This window comes from Lytechinus pictus, chromosome 2, assembly GCF_037042905.1.
Source record: "Lytechinus pictus isolate F3 Inbred chromosome 2, Lp3.0, whole genome shotgun sequence".
Taxonomy (NCBI): domain Eukaryota; kingdom Metazoa; phylum Echinodermata; class Echinoidea; order Temnopleuroida; family Toxopneustidae; genus Lytechinus; species Lytechinus pictus.
The window spans coordinates 40,360,300-40,385,361 of NC_087246.1; the positions used below are offsets into that span (position 1 = coordinate 40,360,300).

At 37.7% G+C, this 25,062-nt stretch overlaps 1 protein-coding gene across 1 annotated transcript in view; it reads right to left on the minus strand.

Annotated features, from left to right (window-relative positions):
• LOC129254229 (phospholipid-transporting ATPase ABCA3-like) overlaps positions 1-24,647 on the minus strand; it is a 90,171-nt gene extending 65,524 nt beyond the window's left edge. The window contains exons 1-2 of the mRNA XM_054892679.2: positions 24,619-24,647; positions 21,066-21,194 (exon numbers count right to left, since the gene is read on the minus strand). The gene's annotated coding sequence lies outside the window, so the exon portion shown is untranslated. The remainder of the gene's footprint in view (positions 1-21,065; positions 21,195-24,618) is intronic.
• Positions 24,648-25,062: the final 415 nt, after the last annotated feature.

A 25,062-nucleotide genomic window follows, 5' to 3' on the forward strand; every position in this document is an offset into this window, starting at 1 on the left:
AAACTCATGCAGGATGTTCAGTGATACTTGATTAACCTTATGTATAAGTTTCATGAACTAGGTCGATATATTTTCTAAGTTATGATGACATTTCAAAAACTTAACCTTAGGTTAAGATTTTGATGTTGATTCCCCCAACATGGTCTAAGTTCATTGACCCTAAATGACCTTTGACCTTGGTCATGTGACATGAAACTCAAGCAGGATGTTCAGTAATACTTGATTAACCTTATAGCCAAGTTTCATGAACTAGGTCCATATACTTTCTAAGTTATGCTGTCATTTCAAAAACTTAACCTCAGGTTAAGATTTGGTGTTGACGCCGCCGCCGCCGTCGCCATCGCCGTCGGAAAAGCGGCGCCTATAGTCTCACTCTGCTATGCAGGTGAGACAAAAACTAAGTTAAAGATTTCAAAGTATCCAAAGAGATTACCGGTATGCGGAAATCTGCTGTTCTTGATCAATTCATCTACAAATGTTTGCAAGAAAGAAAGGTCCCGACAATATTGGCCACTTACACACTCACTCACCTCACAGTCACAGTGTACACACACAGCACTGCCGTTCTTGTACATTGCAAACTACGATACGGTACCAGTACATCTTATCAAATAATGATCTGTGTCTTTCCCGCCGTAGGAGGAAGAAACATTCACATTTCTTGCATCACAAACTCACAATCACTTTCAGAATTTGTCTAGCATTCGATGTCTTAGCATGAATTTTGGATACGGGATTACAGGAAGGTTCAAGAAACAAAGAAATTGGCATTTTTTACAGTTGTTTTGACGGCTTCGTGCCGTCTCTCTCGTTGCGTGGTGTACATGGTATCTTATGAAAAGTAAACGGGAAAGAAAAAATAAGCTGGCGCGAAACGGGACTTTGGAGGGGATCGAGGGTTAAAATGAATAGCACTAGCTTAAGTTGCACTGTAACCACAATACAACGCAAGCAAGCTCAGCTAACTCAACTCTCGCACTCGCTCAGCTCAGCTGTGACAACATATTACCGAGTATGCTTGGCTTCTCTTTGAACTTAGCCAGGGAACTTCGCTGCTTTGAACCGAGAATAAAGTCGAAATTAGTGTCATGAAGGTGGATGCGTTTGTTATAATCGCTTCTCATTACCCGCGGCTCATACCCCTCTAAACGACATTGCCCTGGGCGGCTACGCCCGGCCACTCGATGTGTTGTGAACTGGCAGACATGTTCGGGAGGGGTTACGACGGGCTGGCTCAGACTCGTCACCGTGGATAAACCGCACCCCCGACTTTTGCTTCTATCCCGCCGAGAAAAAGGTGCGGGTTAATAGACCGTTACTTACGGTATTCAGGGATACATTGCTGCTCTTATGTCCAAGCTTCATGAACTAGATCCATAATCTTTAAAAATTATGACAATTCCACAAATAACCCAACATTACAAAAGTGCATTGACTCTAAATGACCTTTGACCTTGGTCATGTGACCTGAAACTCGCACAGGATGTTCAAGGATACCTGATGCTCTTATGTCTAAGTTTCATGGACTAGACCCATAAAATTTCAAAGTTATGACGACAATTCCTCGAATACCCCCAACATGGCCAAAGTTCATTGAACCTACAGCAAGTGACCTTTGACCTTGGTCATGTGACCTGAAACTTGCACATGATATTCAAGGATACGTGGTTGCTCTTATGTCCAAGTTTCATAAACTAGATCCATAAACTTTTAAGCTATGATGACAATTCCTCAAATAACCACAATATGGCCAAAGTTTGTTGACCCTAAGTGACCTTTGACCTTAATCATGTGACAGTGACAGTGATACACTATTACCCTTATGTATAAGTTTTATGAACTAGATCCATATACTTTCTAAGTTATGATGACATTTCAAAAACTACTTTCGAAGTTATGAAAACATTTCAAAAACTTAACCTTGGTAAAGATTTTGATATTGATCCCCCCAACATAGTCTAAGTTCATTGACCGAAAATGACCTTTGACCTTGGTCATGCGACCTGAAACTCAGGGAGGATGTTCAGTAATACTTGATTACTCTTATGTCCAAGTTTCATGAAGTAGGTCCATATACTTTCTAAGTTATGACATTTCAAAAACTTAACCTTGGTTAAGATTTCAATGTTGATGACGCCGCCACCAGAAAAGCGGCACCTGTAGTCCCGACGCTCTTCTATGCAGGCGAGACAAAAATGCTTAATAACTTTGATATTCATCAGAAATAGTATATCAAAAGCAGTGAGAATGACATCGCATGATCTTGAAAAAGCTTTGATTCAACTGTATATATCATGAAAAATCATGTGAATAAACCATGTGAATAAATCATGTGAATAAAATAGGGAGGCAGTGTAGCTCAGTCGGTTAGAGCGCCTGTTCCGGAAAAGATCGTAGATCTCAACGTGCGTGGGTTCGAGTCCCGCAGCATGCCGGAAGAAGTCTAACAAAAACACTGATGCTAGCGTTGTGTGTTAACGTGCCTCACCGCTGTGTTCAGTGCGGGTGTGAATGCAGTTGGAAAACACTCCGTCCATCGGAAAGGACGCAAATGTTGGTCCCGTGTATAGGAGAGTCACAACCTATGCATGTTAAAACCAATACACTATTCGTCAAAGAGTAGGGTGTTCACCCGGTGTATTGCACCTGCCGGTCCTCGGTACTACAATACTGCAAGAATCTTCAGGATTGAAGGAGGCAGTGTAGCTTGAAGAAGAAGAAACCATCATTTGTGTATAATGATTCACTAGACCAGTGAATAATTTGCATAGAATGTAATTCGAAGAATTTACTAGCAGGGCTCTTATCATAAAAACCTGATGAAAACTTGTGTCTTGGACTCGCTCTGTAAAAGTGCGTGTCAGGGACATTGTGTGTTAAACCAGAGCCATGCAGCCATATTAAGCCAGATTTTTGCAGTCAAGAGAAAATCTAATGTAATAGTAATGTACTAGATAATGTCCTTCTGGACAGAAAGATATTTCCCCTGAATATTCCCTTATATACATGTAGGCAAGAGGCTTTATTCAAATGATATAGTCTACATGTAGGCCTCTTTATGTTCTGATTCATCATTGGTTTGTGTTAGTGTAGAAAGACTAAGCCTGAGTCATATCGATTATTTTGAAAACCGGTGTTCGACAGCTTTAATTTGATCAAACATCGATGCATCGAAATTTGAAGGCGGGGAAAAACGAGTCATTTTTTTTGCTCCGGCCGGCCGTCGATGCATGCGCTATGCATGCACTACATGCATTGACGGTCTGCGCTGGCTGCGCCGAGTGAGCATTGCAAAAGCAGATGACAGAGCAAAGTTCGTTTGTATTTTCCATGATCACAAAACACAAAAAATATCTTCAACAATGATATTTGCAGATGATAACATATAAGTTTAAAATGAAACAATATTAAAGACATGAATCATGCAGAGTCGATCCGAATGATTTTCGGTCAACTAGCATTCGCAGTCCAGCCTCGCACACACCAGCCCCGTCCGCAGCCCCGTTCACTCACTCTCCCGAAACGACAGGCGTGCTTGCCAGCGCCATCTAACAAGTGCAAACAGCGGGGAGAGCACTGTAACTTGCCTGAGATTGTGTAGTTGGCGGGGTAGTTGGATCCAAAATTAGCTCCAAATAAATTGATGGGAATAAATACGTAATTTTCTCTGGATGGTCATTTGAATTAGTATTCAATGCTGGTATAACGATTGTGAGGAAAGATTGTGGAATATGAGTTCTGACGATGTTCGAGACTTAATCCTGATAATGATAATCCATTTATTTTAGACACAAGAGCTTGTGATCGAAATAAATACGAATGTCTCGGATCGAGCTCTAAATTCATATAATTATTTGATGTTAAATAATTACGATTTAATAAGATTTTATGGCCATACTAAAAATATTGACGATGTCAGCAAAGTATGTTATGTTCATATGGAAGAATTAATAGTATTATAGTGGCATTATTTTTATTTTTTATTCCATCTCTGGACGTCTCCGAGCTCCGAGAAAAGAAGCACAATGCGCATGCGCGTTTGATGACGTCTGACATATTTTCCATTCATGAAATTAGAGCCCAAAGTTGGGCACAAACAAGCTTCAAATTGATGGGAAAAAATATCAAATGTAATTTTCTCTGTTTTGTCATGTAAAATATTATTATATGGTGATATTACGATCTTCAAAAGAGTTTCTACATGTTGACAATGTTCGATAATCAATCCTGACGTGTAATTATTTTTTTAGACAAGTGCGATTCCACTCACTCAAGTCGATCGTCATGTGATGTCCGCCATTGAAAATTGAAACGAAATACAAACGTTTCACATCAAGCTCTAAATTCATATTAATGATTATCATATGCAAATTATTGTTAAATATTACGATTAAATCATGTTCTATGGTCATGATATCAATATTGTTCATGAAAGCAAGATTTACTTTTATACGTTGATCGCGTCAATTTTCTGATTTGATTAAAGCACAGTACTGCGCATGCCAATCAATGGCGACTTCCATTCGTAAATTCATCGAGCATAAATTATCTCGGCACGAGCAGACGAGCCGTGCAGACGAGTAAGACTCGAACTATGATCGAAATAAACTTTAAATTAATGGTGAATAGGCATCATAATTACACAATCGGTTTCATTTTGGGGGCAATATAAATGAAGTAAGTAGTAGTCGAGTTGGATATTACTGTTTATTTTGATGTTTGATTTATTTTGATGTTTGATTGTGTGAACCAAATGAATGCACCGATTTTGCAAAATGTGCATCGGCGTTCGATGACATCGATCGAACACCGATTTTAAAATCGATTCGACTCAGGCTTAAGAAAGACCTTTACAAATTGCTCGTGTTAAAATTGTTCTTTGGAAAGGGGTAGAGAGGAGATAGAGCTCTGAGAACTTTAGTGAAGAGAAGAGTGGTACCTCCAAGAAGGTTGATTTAGAAAAAGGCACAGAGTAAGGAAGGTATCTAATAGTGCTCAACTAAGGAGGGGGGGTGGCTGTGTGCTCCCATCTTATTCTACCCCCCCCCCCCCCCATTCCTCTTTATAAGCCAGGCCATCTGTAAAATTCTCTCCCTATCTATCTATCAATTTTCATTTCATTTATTTATTTCCACAAAATTAAAATATATACAAAGCAATATACAAGTACATTTTAAAATAGTGGTGGACCAAATGAAAGCTCATCAGGCTTGTTTGGATGGCCCAAAATAACATTCATAAGCGCACATAGTACGTAATACATAAAACATAATACATAAAACATAATAAATACATAATCATAAAAATACATCCATATGGCATCAGACAGGACAGGAAAGAAGGAGGAAAGAAACAGAGAGGCTATGATTATTTGTCAAGAGAAAGGGGTTGCTGAGTGTAAAGTAAATGTCGTTTGTAATTAAAGTTGAAAAGTTTACATGTCTTTGCTGTCTGAAGTTTAACAGAGAGATTGTTCCACAGTATAGGGCCCTGATAAAAAATTGTTGATTTGGCTAGCTCTGTGCGACACAGAGGAGGATGAAATTTACACCTATTTCGTGTATTATGGGAATGAATGGATTGATTCAATATAAAATAATACAAAAGTGACAGTGGTATATTACCATGATAACAGTTATTCATGAATGAACCAGTTTGTATAAAAGAAATAATACTATGTATTGAAAGAATATTCATTTTGGAAAATAGAGGGGAAGAAGGATGTAAATGATGAGAATGAGTTATAATTCTAAGTGCCCTTTTCTGTAGACGAAATAAACGATTAACATTATATTTTGATGAAAAGCCCCACACTGTGGAACAATAACTTAAATGAGAAGATATTAAAGAATGATACAATAATTTAAGAACATTTCTGGGCAAAAATGATAATTTCCTAAGAATTCCAATATTTCTAGATATGGTACAACATAGATGACTTATATGATTGTTCCAAGACAACTTATCATCAATAATAACACCTAAGAACTTAGTACTTGACACTCTATTAATAATACGATGATTATAATATATATCTGGGATGTTTAATTTTACGTGCACCAAATATTACATAGTTAGTTTTATCTACATTTAAAATCAACTTATTGGCACACATCCATTGATGTAATTTCATTAAAGGAGAATGAAACTCTTGGAGCAAGTTAGCTTTTGTGAAAGCAGAAAAATCAAAGAATAAGATCAACAAAACTTTGAGTAAAATAGGACTAGCAATAAAAGAGTTATGAGCATTTGAATGTCGAGATCACTAATGCTATGGAGATCCTCCCATTGGCAATGCGACCAAGATCTGTGATGTCACACACGTACAACTCTCCCATTTGGACACCGAAAATATACCCCAAAACATCTCTTTTTGCTCATTCTAATCATATGACAAACGATTCATCAATGATATAATGTTGTGAAACCTCTGTACTTGTCATCTCATAAAGAGAACACCTCACCTTGTGATAGAGACTATATAAAAGTGAGAATATAAGTAAAATAAGTACTAAAGTAATGAGGGAGTTGTACGTGTGTGATATCACAGATCTTGGTCGCATTGCCGTTGGGAGGATCTACATGGCACTAGTGATCTCAATATTCGAATGCTCATAACTTTCTTATTATTCATTCAATCTTCCTCAAACTTTCAACAATATGTTTCTTTGATTTTTCTCTTTGATATGGATTCAGCTGGTTTCAAGGGTTTCATTCTCCTTTAATTGGGTGTTCATGGTATTGATAAGCTGAGTTGGATCAGGATTGGAAAGGAAAATACTGGTGTCGTCTGTAATTTAATAAGGTCGAACATTTTGGCAAGTCATTTATATAAATCAAAAACAGAAAGGGACCGAGTATAGAGCCCTGGGGCACTCCACATCTTACTGTATTGTATTTTGATTCCATACCATCTATAACTGTATACTGTTGTCGTTCATTCAAATATCTTCGAAACCAGTTTAAAACAATACCTCTGATCCCATAGTAATGCAATTTATGAAATAAAATTGAGTGATCTATAAGGTCAAAAGCTTTTGACAAATCAATAAAAACTGTTAATGTATATTCTTTCCTTTCTATTGTTTGCGTAATTGTATGAATCAATTCCAATATTGCAGAAGATGTGGAGTGCCCACATCTAAAGCCAAACTGAGTACAGAAAAGAACTTGGAGTTTATCAAAAAAAGAAACAACTCTATTTATATACATACATCTTTCGAGTATTTTAGCAAATATTGAGAGTATAGAGATTGGTCTATAATTATTAAGTTCACTCGTATCACCTTTTTTATAAATTGGGGTTACTCTGGCTTAAGCCTGAGTCGAATCGATTTTAAAATCGGTGTTCGATCGATGTCATCGAACACCGGTGTAGATTTTGCAAAATCGGTGCATCGAAAAAGAAAAAAAAATACGTCGGCCGGCCGATTCGTTTGGTTCACACAATCAATCATCAAAATATCAGTAATGTCCAACTTGACTACTACTTACTTGATTTCTATTGCCCCCGAATGAAACCGATAGTGTAATTATGATGCCTATTCACCATTAATTTGAAGTTTATTTCGATCATAGTTCGAGTCTTACTCGTCTGCTCGTGCCGAGATAATTTATGCATGATGAATGCATGAATGGAATTCCGGAAGTCATGGCCATCGATCGTGCATGCGCAGTACTGTTCTTTAATCAAACCAGAAAATGGCCGGAAATTGACGCGATCAACGTAAAATAAATCTTGCTTTCATGAAATATATTAATATCATGACCACAGAACATTAATTAATCGTAATACTTAACAATAATTTGCATATGATAATCATTAATATGAATTTAGAGCTTGATGTGAAACGTTTGTATTTCGTTTCAATTTTCAATGGCGGACATCTCATGACGATCGACTTAAGTGAGTGCACTTGTCTAAAAAAAATAATTATCACGTCATGATTGATTCTCGAACATTGTCTACATGCAAAAACTCTTTTCAAGATCGTAATTTTACATGACAAAACAGAGAAAATTGCGTTTGATATTTTTTCCCATCAATTCGAAGCTAGTTTGTGCCCAACTTAGGGCTCTGATTTCATGAATGGAAAATATGTCATACGTCATCGAACACGCATGCGCATTGTGCTTCTTTTCTCGGAGCTCGGAGGAGACGTCCAGAGATGGAATATCAATAGAAATAATGCCAGTGTTAATTCTTCCATAATAACATACTTCGTCAATATTCTTAGTATGACCATAAAATCTTGTTAAATCGTAATAATTCATATGAATTTAGGCTCGATTCGAAACATTCGTATTTATCTCGATCGCATGCTCTTGTGTCTAAAAAAATGGATTGTCATTATCAGGATTAATTCTCGAACATCGTCATAACTCAAATTCCACAATATTTCCTCACAATCGTTATATCAGCATTGAATAGAAATTCAAATGACCACCCAGAGAAAATTACGTATTTATTCCCATAAATTTATTTGGAGCTCATTTTGGATCCAACTACACAATCTCAGGCAAGTTACAGCGCTCTCCATTTGTGCACTTGTTTGCTGGTGCTGACAAGCACGCCTGTCCTTTCGGGAGAGTGAGTGTACGGGGCTGGTGAATGCGAGTCTGGACTGCGAATGCTAGTTGACCGAAAATCATTCGGATCGACTCTGCGTGATTCATGTCTTTATCATTGTTTCATTTTAAATGTATATGTTGTCATCTGCAAATATCATTGTTGAAGATATTTTGGGAAGAATTCTGCATTGGTCCCCGGCCTTTTTTGTGTTTTGTGATCATGGGAAATACAAACGAACAACCGTAGTTGCTCTGTCATCTGCTTGTGCAACGCTCACGCAGCCAACGCCAGCGCATTGTACCGTTAGCTCAGCGCATTGTACCGTCAGCTCAGTGCATGCATGCAGTGCATAGCGCATCGACGCGACGGACGGACGGAGCAAAAAAAAAGACGAAATTTTCCCTGCCTTCAATATTTGATGTTCGATCGAATTAAAGCTGTCGAACACCGGTTTTCAAAATAATCGATATGACTCAGGCTTACTCTGGCTATTTTCATTAAGTCGGGATATTTGCCAGTAGATATACTACAGTTAAAAATATGACTAAGATTTTCGCAAATGACTGGTAAACGAATTATTTTCTTGACAACTTTGATACCTATAGAATCTTGACCAGAACTTGTATTGCTTTTCATTTTTAAAACTATATCAATTATTTCACTTGGTTTTATTGGTTTGAGATATAACGATTGCAAATTGGGGTCATCTAGATAAGAAGCAAAATTATCGTTAGAATTATTAATGTGTTGAGAAGACAATTTAGTACCAATTGTAGCAAAAAAATCATTAAAGGCATTTGCAATTGTTTCTTTATTAGTTACAATTTCACCATTAAGTTTTATAGAATTAATACTTGAATATGAGCTTTTGTTTTTTCCCAAAATTGTATTAATACATTGCCAAGTCTTTCTTGTATTGTCTTTGAAAGCATTGAATTTCTTGAAATAAAAATTACTCTTAGCTTGCCTAAGCTTTAAGGTAACATAATTTCTGAATCTTTTGTATGCTTTCTCACGATACTGAGTAGGATATTGTAAAAACTTTTTATGAAAAAAATAGATAATCATCCTCATTCACTTCTAGTTGCTACACTTCTGATTTTACCCAAAGGGAAGTTGCATAAAGGCAAGATTACGTAATTTTGTATAAAGTAGACATCACATGTACAGCCTGGTGACTGGTGAGTCATCAGGATCAATAGGTGGTTTCAGACCGCCTCGAAGTTCGCCAGTTCCAGGTATTCTCTGATCGGGAAATTTACCCCGATCAGAAAATACCAGGTATTTTGGCGGTGTGAAAGCAAACTACGCGTAATATCCCCAAAAGAAAATACCTGATAAATAGTAGGTACTTGGCGAAATTACGAGAACTTTCGCGGGGATTTTTCCAAGGTCGTGGGTATTTTGGCGGTCTGAAAGCAAATTACGGGAACTTTTAGCCCAGCGTGTCGTTGGGTGCGGCGCCGTGCATGGGTTGCTGCTGGGCTAGTGATTTTGAATTTCGCGCCTTGCTGCTTATCAGACCATACTGCGCATGTTCGTAACTTCAGGAACTTATCCCGAAGGGTATGTTTCAGGGCGGTGTGAATGCAGGAATAATTAATGGGTATTTTTCAGCCTAAAAAAGTTCTCGTAATTTAACAGGGATTCTTGTGATCGAGGCGGTTTGAAACCACCTAATGATTCCATTATGTCTAGTATATTCAACTCAAAGCATTAGGATTACACTATGCTGTAGAAACCAGGATATTGTCAGTCTGACAGGAATATACTCTAAATACTCCTCCATTACTCAGATTGCACCTTTGAATCAACAAAGTATATTTTGAAGAATTACAAATTATTATACAGGCTATTCCAAGATAAAGGTGCAAAAATACTGTGATCAAAACACACTTAACACGTTTGAATTTTCAAATTATACAATTTGTTTCTATTTCATTTCATTTAACCTCGTAACCACAAATATACATGATTTATTCAAACAGAGAAATTAATATTTCAGCAGCCTCCTCTAATCTATTAAAGGTATAGTGTATGATTGGTTGTTCTCAGAAAAGGGCAATGAATCAATTTCAAAATTATTACATTAATTAAATACCTATATTATTGCTCGATTTTATCACGGAAAAAAAACTTGCATAACTTTTCTATTTTCATGATATTGAGGGGTGAAACATGTATTATATATTTATCGGTTAACCGTTTATACTTAGGACCTTTCTATTGACGCCCTCTCGGGTTAAAAAATAAATATATCTTAGAACACTGTTCGAATAATGCATATTCATTACGACGTCATGCATATTGATGAATACGTCATCGCGCATGCGCAGTATCTAGAAATCCCCGTATGTGTGTAGCTGAGAAAGCAAACGTCGAACGGTGCGTGCAAGCTCAAAGCGCCGATGCCAGCCGGCTAGTGACTTGTTTACGCTTTGCACACAAGCTACCGGTTCACATCATAGTCACAGGACATTATCATCGCATGCAAAGTACGTGAGTATAGTCTACACATATAGACCGAATAGTGCGTGTATGCGAGTATCGATGCACGTTTTGGAATTTTAATTCACAAGCAGATGATGAGCAGAGAAAATTGAGGGATGGGGCAGACATGACGTACTCGGCAAGATTTCAACAACAACAAAAAACAGTGACAAAATAGCTATTAATTTTGCAGCCCTGCAAGGAAACTTGCATCTCGATTTTTAATAATGAGAAGTTCAGTATTGCTCAGCAGTAAAAGTGTGATTTTTATCTGGGGATATATATATACAGGACCGAACTCTGTGCTATAGACCCAGAGTTATTAATTCTTCTTTATTTGCTTGTTTAAAAAGCACAGTCACATGCAATCATAAAAATATACACAAAGTACAAATAATAACATGAGTACAGGCAAGATACAATGTGTATTTGGGTCTCATTCCTAAGACGGTATTTACAATGAACGCGTGGGGAATCCGGGAAGCAAGGTACGTGAAGAAGACTACGCAAACTTGGAGAAGCAGAAGAGAACAGACCAACGTAATGTGTAAGCATGGAGCTATTTATAGCCCCATGGTGTATGATTTGTGTATCAATTTCGAGGAGATCAACTCGCTCACACACACTCATGCGAGCCCATGAGCCGGAAAGTTGGGGGCGGCAGAAGAGAGGGTGGTAGCCTTATTACCAATGGACAGATCTAAAGCTATATTCTATGGACGGATGGAGCAATCTCCTTGGATGGAGAAATGACTGAAGATCGAGTGAAGAGAATGAATGATGGATTGATAGCTGGGCCTGGGTATGGGTGTATTGTATCATCCACCCGATCATCCGATGGATAGGCCTACTGATAACCCCCCAGGATGGACGGATTGAATGGATGAACGAATGTATACCAATGATAAAATGATGAAATAAAATGAATTGGTGGCTGGACAGATGAGCTGGTCATGTAGAAAAAATAGCAGAAAATACGCATTCGCTCTTTGTTTATTTGAGAAAAAAATGTAAATGACTGCTTGTACGTGCTTGGCGGTGAAAATGACAATTACACGGCTCACACTTTGTTTGGATTGAATGGATGAACGAATGTATACCAATGATAAAATGATGAAATAAAATGAATTGGTGGCTGGACAGATGAGCTGGTCATGTAGAAAAAATAGCAGAAAATACGCATTCGCTCTATGTTTATTTGAGAAAAAAATGTAAATGACTGCTTGTACGTGCTTGGCGGTGAAAATGACAATTACACGGCTCACACTTTGTTTGGGGGCATGAGAGGAACCACTTGCTACGGTCATCGCAAATAAGATTCTCTGCGTCTTTACAAAATGAAATGGAAGTTACAGCACTGTTAGGTATATATGGGTTTCGGGATGGGTTTACCCCACTTATGCGTACATGATATGATCTTGGTACAGGTAGAGGCAGCTGCATGCATTGGCCTTCAGTTTTTTTCATAGTCTTACGGATTAGACGTAGGCCTATAGCTACCGTTTCGTGTTCTACCAGTGGTATGGGGTAATAGGTACGGCAATATGGGTCGCGGAACAGTTTTCAAAGTGGGGGGGGGGGCTGACCATTCAAAATATCACAATCCTAATGTCATTTTTACGTTTTTTATACACTGTTTTGGAAATAAGTGAGGGGGCCGGGGGGCTGAATTCCCCCAGCCCCCCCCCCCCCCGGACCCGCTTCCGCGGCCCCTGAGGCATGGGTTTTAGGGGAGTTGCACCATGGTCGCACACAAAGTGGTCGATCGCTAGCTACTTCCACATGCTCGTCCCAGCCTCTGCCAAGATTGAAACTTCATAGAGCAAGGAAATTCTGAGATTTGCTATGTAAACAATACCGTAGATTCTGTTTCGGCACGACCAGTGGCGTAACAGGCGGGGGGGGGGGGGCAAGCTGCCCCCTAACGGATTTCACTGGAAAAAAAAAAAAAAAAAAAACGGGGAAAAGGGAGGGATATTTTAACAAACATAAGGGTGAAAGGGGAAGGGGAAAGAAAAGGAAAGGAGGAAAAGGGAAGGGCAAGAGAAAAGTGAAAGAAAACGAAGATTTTTTTTAATGGAAAAGGACGGATATCGGACGGAAAAGGAATGAAAGAAGAACATTTGAGAAAGAAAAAATCATTCCGAAATAGGCCTATATTTAATGCAATAGAAAACATAGCGGTAAATGAAGGTCGGAATGGAAATAGTCAAAAGCTACATTGGAAATCAAAGAAAAAAGACAAGAAAAAAAATTAATGACACAACCGGGCTGCCGAGGAATGAAAATAAAGAGTGGGAAAAAAGAAGGACTGCTTACAACATAGTGCTATAAACTTGCTAAATTGCCCACGCGGTAGGAGCTCTTCATCTATAACCTTCAAATGGCTCTGTAACGCTCCTTGTAGGGACCATTCCTTTAAGTTCAATCACTGGCCTACAAGTGGTTTTACACCCAAGAAGTAATAAAATAAATTATAGGAGACAACGTATGATGAAATGAAAGGAAACAATGAAATGTCAATTTCGATGGGCAATTTTTTCTAGCTCGATTTGCTCGCGTGCTGGCGACTTTTTACAAATTTTCCCACATTGCTATGTTTGGCCACCTCAAAATATTCGGTTCAACTGGGTTGAATAAATGTAATGTGTAAAAGCTATATTCTGTATATACCTGCGATTTGATTAAAAAACCGGCAATCTGCGAGGTTTAAATGGCTTTGATATCAAGAAGGGGAAAGGGGCGTCACATAAATAGAGTACATGCAATGTCACTGCATGGCGTACATGTTGGGGGCGGGGACTTGGGGACCATCCGCCCTCAAGAAAGAAGATCTGTGACCAAGATATAGAAATAGAAAAGATGTAGAAATAGAAATTGAGAAAACAATGACATGAAAGAAGGAATAATTTTCTGGATTCCCTCGCTTAGTTCACTCGCACAAAAAATAATGTTGTTTGCGTCGAGTTGTTGGGTCATTTAACGCTAAGGCAGTGGCAGCATGGAGTTGAAAGTGTGGGGGCTGAGCAGAAAGGGTGAAGGGGGCTGGCCATAAAAAAATCACATGGCATTTTTTTGCGTTTTATCTTGCTATATGTTTAAAAGATGTAGAGTAACCCGAACCCCTCAATTCATAGATTCCAAAATATGATATGCTGCCGTCGTGAAATAGGGGAAAGAGAATGAAAGAAGTATCTGGACTATTGAATACACAACCGAAAGAATATGAGGTCGAGACGGTCCGAAGTGATAGCTGGGTGTAAATAAACAAAATAAAATACCAACGAAAGTTACACAAAAACAACAACAAAAACAATCAATATGGTAGAATACATGAAAAAGTGGGTGTTATCATTAAAGGGCATAATTATCCTGTAACGCATTTTTAGAGTATATATAGAAAGACGAATTAAATGTTGTATTATATCCGACGCCTTAAGCTCCACGGCGTCATCAACATTTTACAACTCAGGCGGAAAATAATGTTGAAATCATTATTGATGATAAAGTAAATATACTCGTCTATATATGGCTTGTAAGAATAGTTTGGGGCGGGAAAAGCCTACCTTTGGAAGTAAAGATGACATTCTTGTTTGAAAATGATGGGCAGGTCCCGAGGTTTAACGAATATGAGATGCACATTTTTCATGTTGCCGATGAAAATATTCTTGCCTATTATGTTTTCATAAACTCCAGGAGAAAAATTATAATTATACTTGTGAATCCTCACTGAGCGGTAATTCGATATGTAGAAGTATATGAATGCACAGCGGCCACGGGGCAATAACTCACAAGTGATATATTTCTTTGAATCTAGGCATATACCAAAATAAAGCTCACACTTCACTTTTGGATTCCTACTTTTTTCCCTTTCTCAAGGGCCGCGAAACGGATTGGAAAGTGTGATGGGGTGGGGGCTGCCCATGCAAATAATCATAATCCGATGGTAACTTTTACGTTTTTTTGCAGTGCGTGGGCTGCAGCCCCTCCCGCCGTTTCCATGGCCCCTGTAATACTTTGATTATTTGTGACATTAAATTTTTCTTACGGACCAATTTAATTCATAAGTTTCCGTGTAGCCCTTCTCCCCCTTTTTGGCTGATACGTTTCAAGCATTTCTTTGCTTTTGGAGTTTTACTCTGCATTTTCTGCATTGTTCATGATAGTTATATGCTTTTACATTCTTTATGTCTAAGTCCTAGTTTCATACAGTTAAAACATTGTCAATTGTATTTCAGGCCGTATTATGATTATGCTACATGCATTGTAAATAGTTTATTTTGTTTATCCAATCAATAAATCGAAAAAAAATTTCCAAAAAAGAGTTGGAGAACAATATTGAAATAAAAGAAAGTCCCTTTGAAAATGTGAACATGAAGACTATAGACACAACCGGATATAGGAATTGTATAGCAACGAAAATACAGAAAGATAAAAACAATACTGAATTAATCAAGAACTCATTAATTCCAAATTGACAATGATAAGTGACCAATAGCGTAAAATGGGCAAAAATTGAGATGGACAGAATGGCGTATCGGGCAAATGTCTTGACATTCCTCATAACAAAACACTGATTGTGATAGATTTTGACCTATTATTGAGATGATAATTTATTTCCTATTGTCTCTCAGTTCTTTCCTATTCTCTTCTGTTTTCTTAACGGTGATTTTTTTTATGGGCCGGGGGAGGTGTCCATGGCCCTCACCCCATCTGTAATCCAGCGATTTCAACAGAATATAATTGAAACAAAATATCTACATGGTAGACAAAATTTTTAGTCATGATAGTTCATATCATTGATAAATGATAAAATAATGACGAAATACCATGTGTGGTGAGCGGAAACAATGATGGAACGTTCTGTTATTTGACTATAACAGATATAGGTTTCGATCCCGGGAGTGGGTGGGGTATATATCCCCCAATATAATAAAAATGATAACGATGGTGTATTAATAATAGTAATAATAATGTACGTAATTATCATGACGTTGGAAGTGATGGATATCGGATTTACGCACTAATGACCATTTATATTGTTTTTCTCATTATTTTTCTCGAAATCAATTTGTCTTCTAATGTATTGCTATTGAATGAAAACATTCCTTTCGGGAAGTGATACTAACTGCGAATTTTTTTTTTTTAATCCAAGATGAAATGAAATAATATCCTCATGTTTATATTTTTATACATGATATTATCATTTTGAGATGTACACATCCACGCAAGTAAGCGCATTGCATGGCCTGCTTTTTGTGTTCCGTTTATTTCACCACCCTTTTAAATTTTCTCGAAGTTTCCTTTATTCAGGTTCATGTTGTAAAAGGGTGGAGAATATATAAAAAAGAAATGAGAAGTGAAATTTAAAAGAGTGCATGAAAGGTTTTTTTTTCATCCATGAAAACCGATGACAGTTCATGCAGGGCTGTCGCGCTCGACGTATCATCCATTACATGTACGTGAAAATTAAATGCTCGGGTTTGTATAAAAACTATTATCTTATGCTTTATCTTATGCGCTGTCATTGATTACTCATCGACATACATAGATTGTGATTAAAATCTACAATTTTCATGTCAGACTGAATATAAAAAAATAAGATAGCGCTTCGCGCTCGCATTATTTGAAGAGTTTAGTTGCAAAAGGGGTTAGGTCCACTTTTTACCATTCCGAGAAAAACCATGTTTTTTATTCTCACTTACTGCAATACTTTTATGAGGAACTAAATTGTCATGATGTACTACCCTATCATGTGAACATAAAATTAGGTATGAAGTAAATCTACCTGTCTTCAATTTTTTTCTATATATTCTTTTAAAAATTATCATTGTGGACCTAACCCCTTTTGCTACTAAACTGGAATGAATCCAATCTATTTTGATTAAAAAGGTGATTTATTTTTGCCACTTTTATTCACGTTTTCATATGATTCGAATTTCAAAATTTCGTTGTTTTCATCAGAACGACTAAAATTTTAGAGGATTCGAGACAGAAAACAAAACAAATAATGAACAATGGACCTAACCCCTTTTGTCAAATGAGCTCTTCAGAATAGTTTGTTTGCAAAAGGGGTTATAGGTCAACTCCAAGAATTTTTTTTTTTTTATTCTCCCCTATTGCAATATTCTTATGCGAAATTTAATGTTTGTGATACCCTACCATGAGAACATAAAATTGGATATAAAAGAAATCAACCAGTCTTCATATCTTTAAAAAAATTCTGTGTGGACCTAACCCCTTTTGCAACTAAACTGAAATGGACCTAACCCCTTTAAAAAAAGTGATTTTTCTTTGCCATTAGATCACTTTTTAATGGAAATTTCAACTTTTTTTGGAATCACCTTATAGAGCTACTACAAATCTATACATTGAAACAAAAAAAAAATCATATTTGATGAAAAATGGACCTAACCCCTTTTGCAAGTGGGCTCTTCATTTATTGAGCATGATACTCTTCCTAATCATATTATGGTTATAAATAGTGGCTAGAATGTCCCTGTTTTATGTCTAAATCTTTAACAAAAGTCAGTTTGCGCTCCGAACAATATTCGAGATATTTTGTTCTTGGTCTGCCCGTATATTGACGAAAGAAGTAAAGATGAGGAACACTAAAGCCTAATGACTCATATCTGTCGGCAACCAATTACCTCACCCCCCCCCCTCCGCCACAACCTGCCCCTTCCCGGAGACGGCGCGAATAAGCATGCACCTACTAAACATTAGCACTATTGTCAGTCAGTTTTTTTTTTTTTATTGCAGCTCACGCGCTCGTAGGACTAAATTTAGTTTACTCAAGTATATACTCGACCCCCTATACATGGGCGTACAGAAAGGGCTCAGGACTCACGGTCCCCTCTAAAAGCTTGTACCTCCAAGAAAGAAGGATGGGGGGGGGCACTCAGTATATAATGCATAGTGGGTATGTGCCGCGAAGGGGACCCCCATTTTTTGACACTCAAATTTCCGTTCCAAGGCATAGCATTTTTGTGTTATTGAGAAAAGAACAAAGAAAGCTGCTCCAAAGCATAGCATTTTTCTTCTTATCGAGAAAAAAAGAAGAAAGAAATCCGCTCGAAAACTTCGCATATTTTTCGTTACGCCGTTCCGGTCGCATTGATCTGCTACAATAAGCTGCAATTTTGGTAAAAAGCGGCCGCAGAGCGCTGTCCGACCACCTCTACGCGAGCGCACTCGGCGCCCGCCGGACTCGCTGCATCATGCACGCATGCCCGTTCCATAGGGATACATACGCACCATAAAAGCGGGGGGGGGGGAGGACAGGGGGGACTTGAGGTGGGGGGGGGGACGGTTCCCCTAAAATTTTTTGTTGATAACCTTTTTTTTTTTTGCTTGTCAATTTTGTTTCGTGCGTCCCCCCCCCCTTAAATTCACGTGGACCCCCCTGAAATGTTTGTGGTCCCCCCCTAAAATGTAGGCTGATGACCTTTTTTTCATTTTCCTTGTCAAACAATTTGGGTGATCCACTTTCCTAAAATTTAGGTTGATAACCTTTTTTTTTGGTGTCCATCCCAAAATTTCAGGTGGACCTACCCTAATTTTTTTTGCTTCCGCCGCCAATGATACGCACTCACACGCTGGCGATCCGTTCCAAGGACCCCCATTTTCACAAACATTTGTAGTTCCAAAAGCCCGTTCCGAGGGCCCTCCTCGATAAGCCCGCTCCAAGACCCCGTTTTTAGTCTCGCCAGCGGCACACCCCTACCACTTTTTTTGGTCGAGTGCCCCCCCCCCCCCGGGGGAGAAAATAAAGACAGAAAAAAGAAAAAGGGTGAGGTATAATAATAATCGTGAATATACTATCAAAAAATTACATTTATGCTCGCCCGCGAGCAGATTTTTTAAATCGTAAAGCCATACACCCCATTGGAACGAAAGATGAAATGAAATCCCCAAAATATAACAATATTCGTGATGTTCTTCGACCCAAGCACGTAGGCAGCTTGACATGTCATTGATTGACTCGTAACCTTTATTATAGCTGGCCTCAAAATAAAAGAAACGGAATAGTAGGCTATATATATTACAAAAAACAGAGCACGCGGTATTGTAGGTGGAGGCTGTAATTTACTGATAGAGGTAGTCTATATAGGACGCACAGTTATTATTTTTCCTTCTTTTTTTCAAGAGTATCATAAATAAAGACATCATACAACACGTGATATGAATCATAATGAGCAAATAAAAAAACGTGATAACAGTTTAGTGAACGGAATTAGAAAAGGAAAAGTTGTGTATAATAAAATGTAACTAAACAGGAAGAAAGAAAGAAAGAAAATAAGAAAGAAAGAAAAAAAAGAAAGGAAGGAAGGAAGAAAGAAATACGAATAGCCATTTTCTTTCCCTTTCACAAGCATCCTTACACGCCTCCCGTCCTGCTTGCCTAGCCTTCCATACACTGAGGAAGTAATAAAGAGAGAAACGAAATATATGAGAGAAAGGAAAAAATCTCTCATATACACACACACACACAAACCCAAATCACCGCAATTTGAAAGAAGTGGGGGTAGCCGGGCTGAACATGCATAACGTCATTGTCGTGATGGTCACTGCACGAAGCACGTTTGACCAAGGATTTTACATGTCCGCGGTATCTGATTCTTTGAAATGTGCATTACAGGGGCCTGCACGTCCAAGGCATCTTCCGTATTTACACACGCTTTCTACGAAATCGAAGGAAATATAGGAACAGAACAACCCTGATTTCTGTCTGCGCGGTCAATGTGCAGCAAAGCGGGACTTTCCCCGTATTGTTGACAATGTGATCAAGGTCGATCGTACGTTTCAAAGTAAATGTTGTGCACACGGCACGAATCTGGGCGGTGTTGTCTTGCACTGATCGGAAGTTATCGAATCATTTGGTCTCAAGGTGGCGCTCTTCATATTTCCTTCCTTCGATTAACCATACTTCCAAATAAAGCAGACAATTCGGGACTTCTCATCTATTTTATTTTTTTGGAAAAACAAAACAGTACATTCTGGCCAATCCAGGCATTGTTAGGAATCAGAACTTGTATATCAATATTGCGGAAAGCAAAGCGCGAAATATATTAAAAAAAATGGAATTAAACCAATGTCACAATTTACCTTTAAGTATTTTATTTTTAATACATATCCAGTGACTAATTGAATACTCTACAGTGGTTTCAATATAGTCATGTTTGTAGTATATGGTGTAACTCTAAAATTCAATGTTTTTGTCTATAGCATTAGCAATCTCATAAAGCCACATAATTTAAAGACACTTTGGCATGTGAGTGATCTCATTGGACGTTACCTCGGGTATCATGACCATCTTCACCCCCCCCCCCACAAAAAAATGATGGAAGCAAAAAAAAAATCCAGGCGCATATATCACGAGGCAAAAAAGGTGAAGCTTTCTTTTAAATGTGAGTCTAACAATTCATATGCACATGTTTTTCACGAATGTTTCAGAAATGGATTTTGAATTTTCATTTCTTTTTTGCCATACCATGAGCACTGAGAATGAGTGTGACTTTACTTTCATTTTTGAGAGCTATGCTCCCTTTTCTTTTAAAATGGATTATTTCATTTCTACAGCATTCTACTGTTAGCAATTGTGATGATTGTATTCCTTGGATGCCGAAGCTGAAAATCTCTATTCTCTACATTTTACATTTGGACCAAGTTTAAATTTGATCTCTCAAACAATTCTTTAGTTAAAACAAGACAAATGGACAGATGACCTGAAAACAAAATGGCTTCAGCAACCTTTCATGGGCACAGACCAGAGGCATAATAATATAAATATACTGTCTATATATATAAAGAGAGATAGATAAAAGAAGATGACAAAATAAAAACATGTACATCAAAGGAATTCAATAGAAGGGTTTGCACCATTGTATTTTTGCTTAATGATAGAGCCATATACATGTACACAAATATCCACTTTATTTTATTAATAAAAAATATGATAACATTAACTTTCATAAAAAATATCAGGATTGAATATACTCACTAACGGTACTGTTTGGATAGTAGGCAAAGGCAGGACATGACGTTCCATTTTCTAAGCATCCGTCTATTGTACTTAAATCATCCAAGCTAAAGCCATGACCAGGATCCACAAACCCTTCTTCAAAAGTAGCTGGAAGGTTTAAAAACAGAGATATAACTGTCAACATATTCTTCCCTTCATAGGACAAATGACTACTGCACCACAGTTGTAAATTATATCAGATTATTATCAGCAAAATCTAACTACAACTATCACTGAAGGTGATTAATACCCCGCCCTATGTTGTTACCATGGCAACAGATTGCAACACAGGGAAAAAAATATGTCTTTCCCATCTTTATCCAAAGACCTGTGTGTGAGCAAAATATCATAAGAATTGGTTAACAAGTGGAATGCCTCTGGCTGTCTCACCTGCATCACGCGATTCAATATAGCATCAGTGCTGACTTTGAAAACTACCGCCGCCGTCGCCGTAGTGGCGCCTATAGTCTCACTCTGCTATGCAGGTGAGACAAAAACTGATGTAGTTTGAACTACAAGATTTTTGCCTAATTTTTTACATATAAGATATTGTTACCATGGCAACACAATTTCCAACACATCCAAAAATATCTCCTGAACATCTTTACCTCAAGACCAATGTGTGAGCCAAAGTTCATGAGAATTGGTTGAAAACTGATCAAGTAGTTTGAACCAAAAGATTTTTACACAATTTGGGGCATATATTATGCTGCTACCATGGCAACACGATTTCCGACACACACAAAATGTGTCTTGCACATCTTTACCTCAAGACCAATGTGTGAGCCAAATTTCATGAGAATTGGTTGAAAACTGAGGAAGTAATTAAAACTGCAAATTTTTAACCCAATTTTTGGCATATCTGTTGTTACCATGGCAACATATTTTCTGACACACACACAAAAATATGTCTTGCACATCTTTACAACAATACCAATGTGTGTTCAAAATTTCATGAGAATTGGTTGAAATCTGAGGAATAAGTTTGAACTGCAATATTTTTACTTTATTTTGGCCAAAATATACCGTTACCATGGCAACACAATTTCCGACACATGCCAATATGTGTTCCAAGTTTCATGACAATTGGTAAAAAAATAAGTAGGAATACGTGCAATGCGCAAGATCTGCAACAGACCGCCTGACCGTACCCTATATACCCCCTTCAAACTTCATTTGGCGGGGGTTTAAAAACAATTGGTTAAGTGCCTCATAATATCAGGAAAATTACATGTAATGAGTACAATATCCTCAAGTATGATGTATCTTTAAAATATAATGCTATTATTATAGATTTAATGTAAATCAATTTCAATTATAAATGTAATCGAATTACATCTACTCCGTACCTCAGACCGCAGTTACCGCTAATTCTGTTCAAATGATGATCGAAACATAGTCATCTTCGATCCTTTCGTTGGTCAACGTAAGTTGCCATCTTGGATGACGTCATCATCCTTACATACGTATGTACCAGCCGCTATATATCGCGATTTGTGCCGCTGCTTTGCGCTTGTCTATGTGCGTGCGTTCGGAACTTGTCGCTTGCATTGATTGGCCAGGATATCGAAAATTCTAATCGGAAAGCCTTGATAAAAGCATTACTCAATGAAAGTAGTGGGTAGTGCGCACGTTTATAAATTATGTACTGTATAAGAACAAATATCTCTCACTCGGTCGATCGACATGCATCGCAATCGAGAGAGAGAGGGCGGAAAAAAGGAGGACTTTCTGATTCTTTTATTACACAGGAAAAAGGAAAAGTCTGAAATATGGAAAAAAGACAGATAGCAGGGAAAAAGCCAGAATTCCGTATAAAGACGGAAAAGTGGCATCCCTGACGTTGACCTGAAAATGACCTTTGACCTTACCATGTGACCTCCGACTGCAAAATGAAATGCAGGTCCCCTAACTACATCTACCATCCAAGTTTGGTTGAAAAGTGACATACGGTTGCATAGTTACGTGTCATAAGAAAGTCTTGCACATAAACTTTAACGTTGACCTGAAAATGTCCTTTGACCTTACCATGTGACCTCTGACTACAGCATAACATGCAGGTCCCCTAAGTTCATCTAACATTCAAGTTTGATTGAAAAATAATTTATGGTTGCAGTGTTATTTGTCATAAGAGTCTTGCATGTAAACTTTAACGTTAACCTGAAAATGACCTTTGATGATGACCTGGGATCCATGCTGGTATCGTACACACCAAATTATATGAACCTAGGTAAAGTTGAACTAAAGTAACCACTTTTACAAGGACTTCAGAAGGGTAAGATGCAACCTTTAAATGACCTTTGATCTTGGCCATGTTCCTGAAATGCACACAGGGTATTAAGGGATACATTGCTGCTCTTACGTCCAAGTTTCATGAACTAGCTCCATAGACTTTTAAAGTTATGATGGCAATTCCACGAATACCCCCAACATTACCAAAGTTTGTGGACCATAAATGACCTTTGCCCTTGGTCATGTGACCTGAAACTAGCACAGGATGGTCAAGAAAACTTGATTGCTCTTATGTCCAAGTTTCATGAAGTAGATCCATAAACTTTTAAAGTTATGATGACAATTCCCCAAATAACCCCAACATGGCCAAAGTTCGTTGACCCTAAGTGACCTTTGACCTTCATCATGTGACCTGAAACTCACACATAATATTCAAGGATACATGGTTGCTCCTTTGTTCAAGTTTCATGAATTAGATCCATAAACTTTTAAAGTTATGATGACAATTCCCCAAATAACCCAAACATGGCTAAAGTTTGTTGACCCTAAGTGACCTTTGACCTTAATCATGTGACCTGAAACTCAGGCAAGATCTTCAGTGATACACTATTACCCTTATATCTAAGTTTTATGAACAAGGTCTATATACTTTCGAAGTTATGACAACATTTCAAAAACTTAACCTTGGTTAAGATATTAATATAGATTCCCCAAACATGGTCTAAGTTCATTGACCCTAAATGACCTTTGACCTTGGTCATGTGACCTGAAACTCAGGCAGTGTGTCCAGTAATACTTGATTACTTTTATGTCCAAGTTTCATGAGCTAGGTCCATATACTTACTAAGTTATGACATTTCAAAAACTTAACCTTGGTTAAGATTTCAATGTTGACGACGCCGCCGTCGCCGCCGTCGGAAAAGTGGCGCCTGTAGTCTCGCTCTGCTATGCAGGCGAGACACTTCGTGGATTTTCTTCAAACCCTCACCAATATCTTTTAATATTATTTTCTACTATTTTTCAATAAACTTTTTCTCAGGGTGAACTTCCCCTTTGAAGATTTCACAATTTTATTCAAACTTAAAACAAAAATTTATTATTGGGCTCACATTTAAAGTGTGAGGTATGAGGTAAAAGAGATGAAAATACTGGATTTTAACATGTAGAGGGAAAAGACAGTCGGATAGAAAGAGAGAGGCATTTTCTTTTTACATTTAACTTAACTTCACAGTTATATTTGTAATCTTTATGAAAGGTGTGTTGTGTCCCTTTACTATAGAACACAAAAATCAATACTTACTGAAACATTTCTCATCAATTTCGATCAAGTATCTGTGAAAGCAATTGAAACAATGAAGTTAACAATATGATATGGAATTGAAATTACAAGAATCAGAGTATTACATGTACATGAAGAACAATAAAGTGTTAGAATAAAGTGCACAAATCGACATTGAACTAACATCGCGCCAATGTTGGCATTATCGGCATTTATGCAATGTTGGCAACGAGTCAAATTATGTTGGGCCAATGTAAATATTTTAACCTGATTACAATATCGCAAAATTGATATCCAACCAACATCATGCCAACGTCACAATGTTGACAATAAGGAAAGGTTGGAAAAGTGTCAACGTATAATATTGGGCTAACGTTGTAATTCGACTTCTTTATGATGTCACAAAAGTTGTGTTGGAACAACATCAATACAACGTCAACAATATCGTCAGTCGTGAAACGTTGG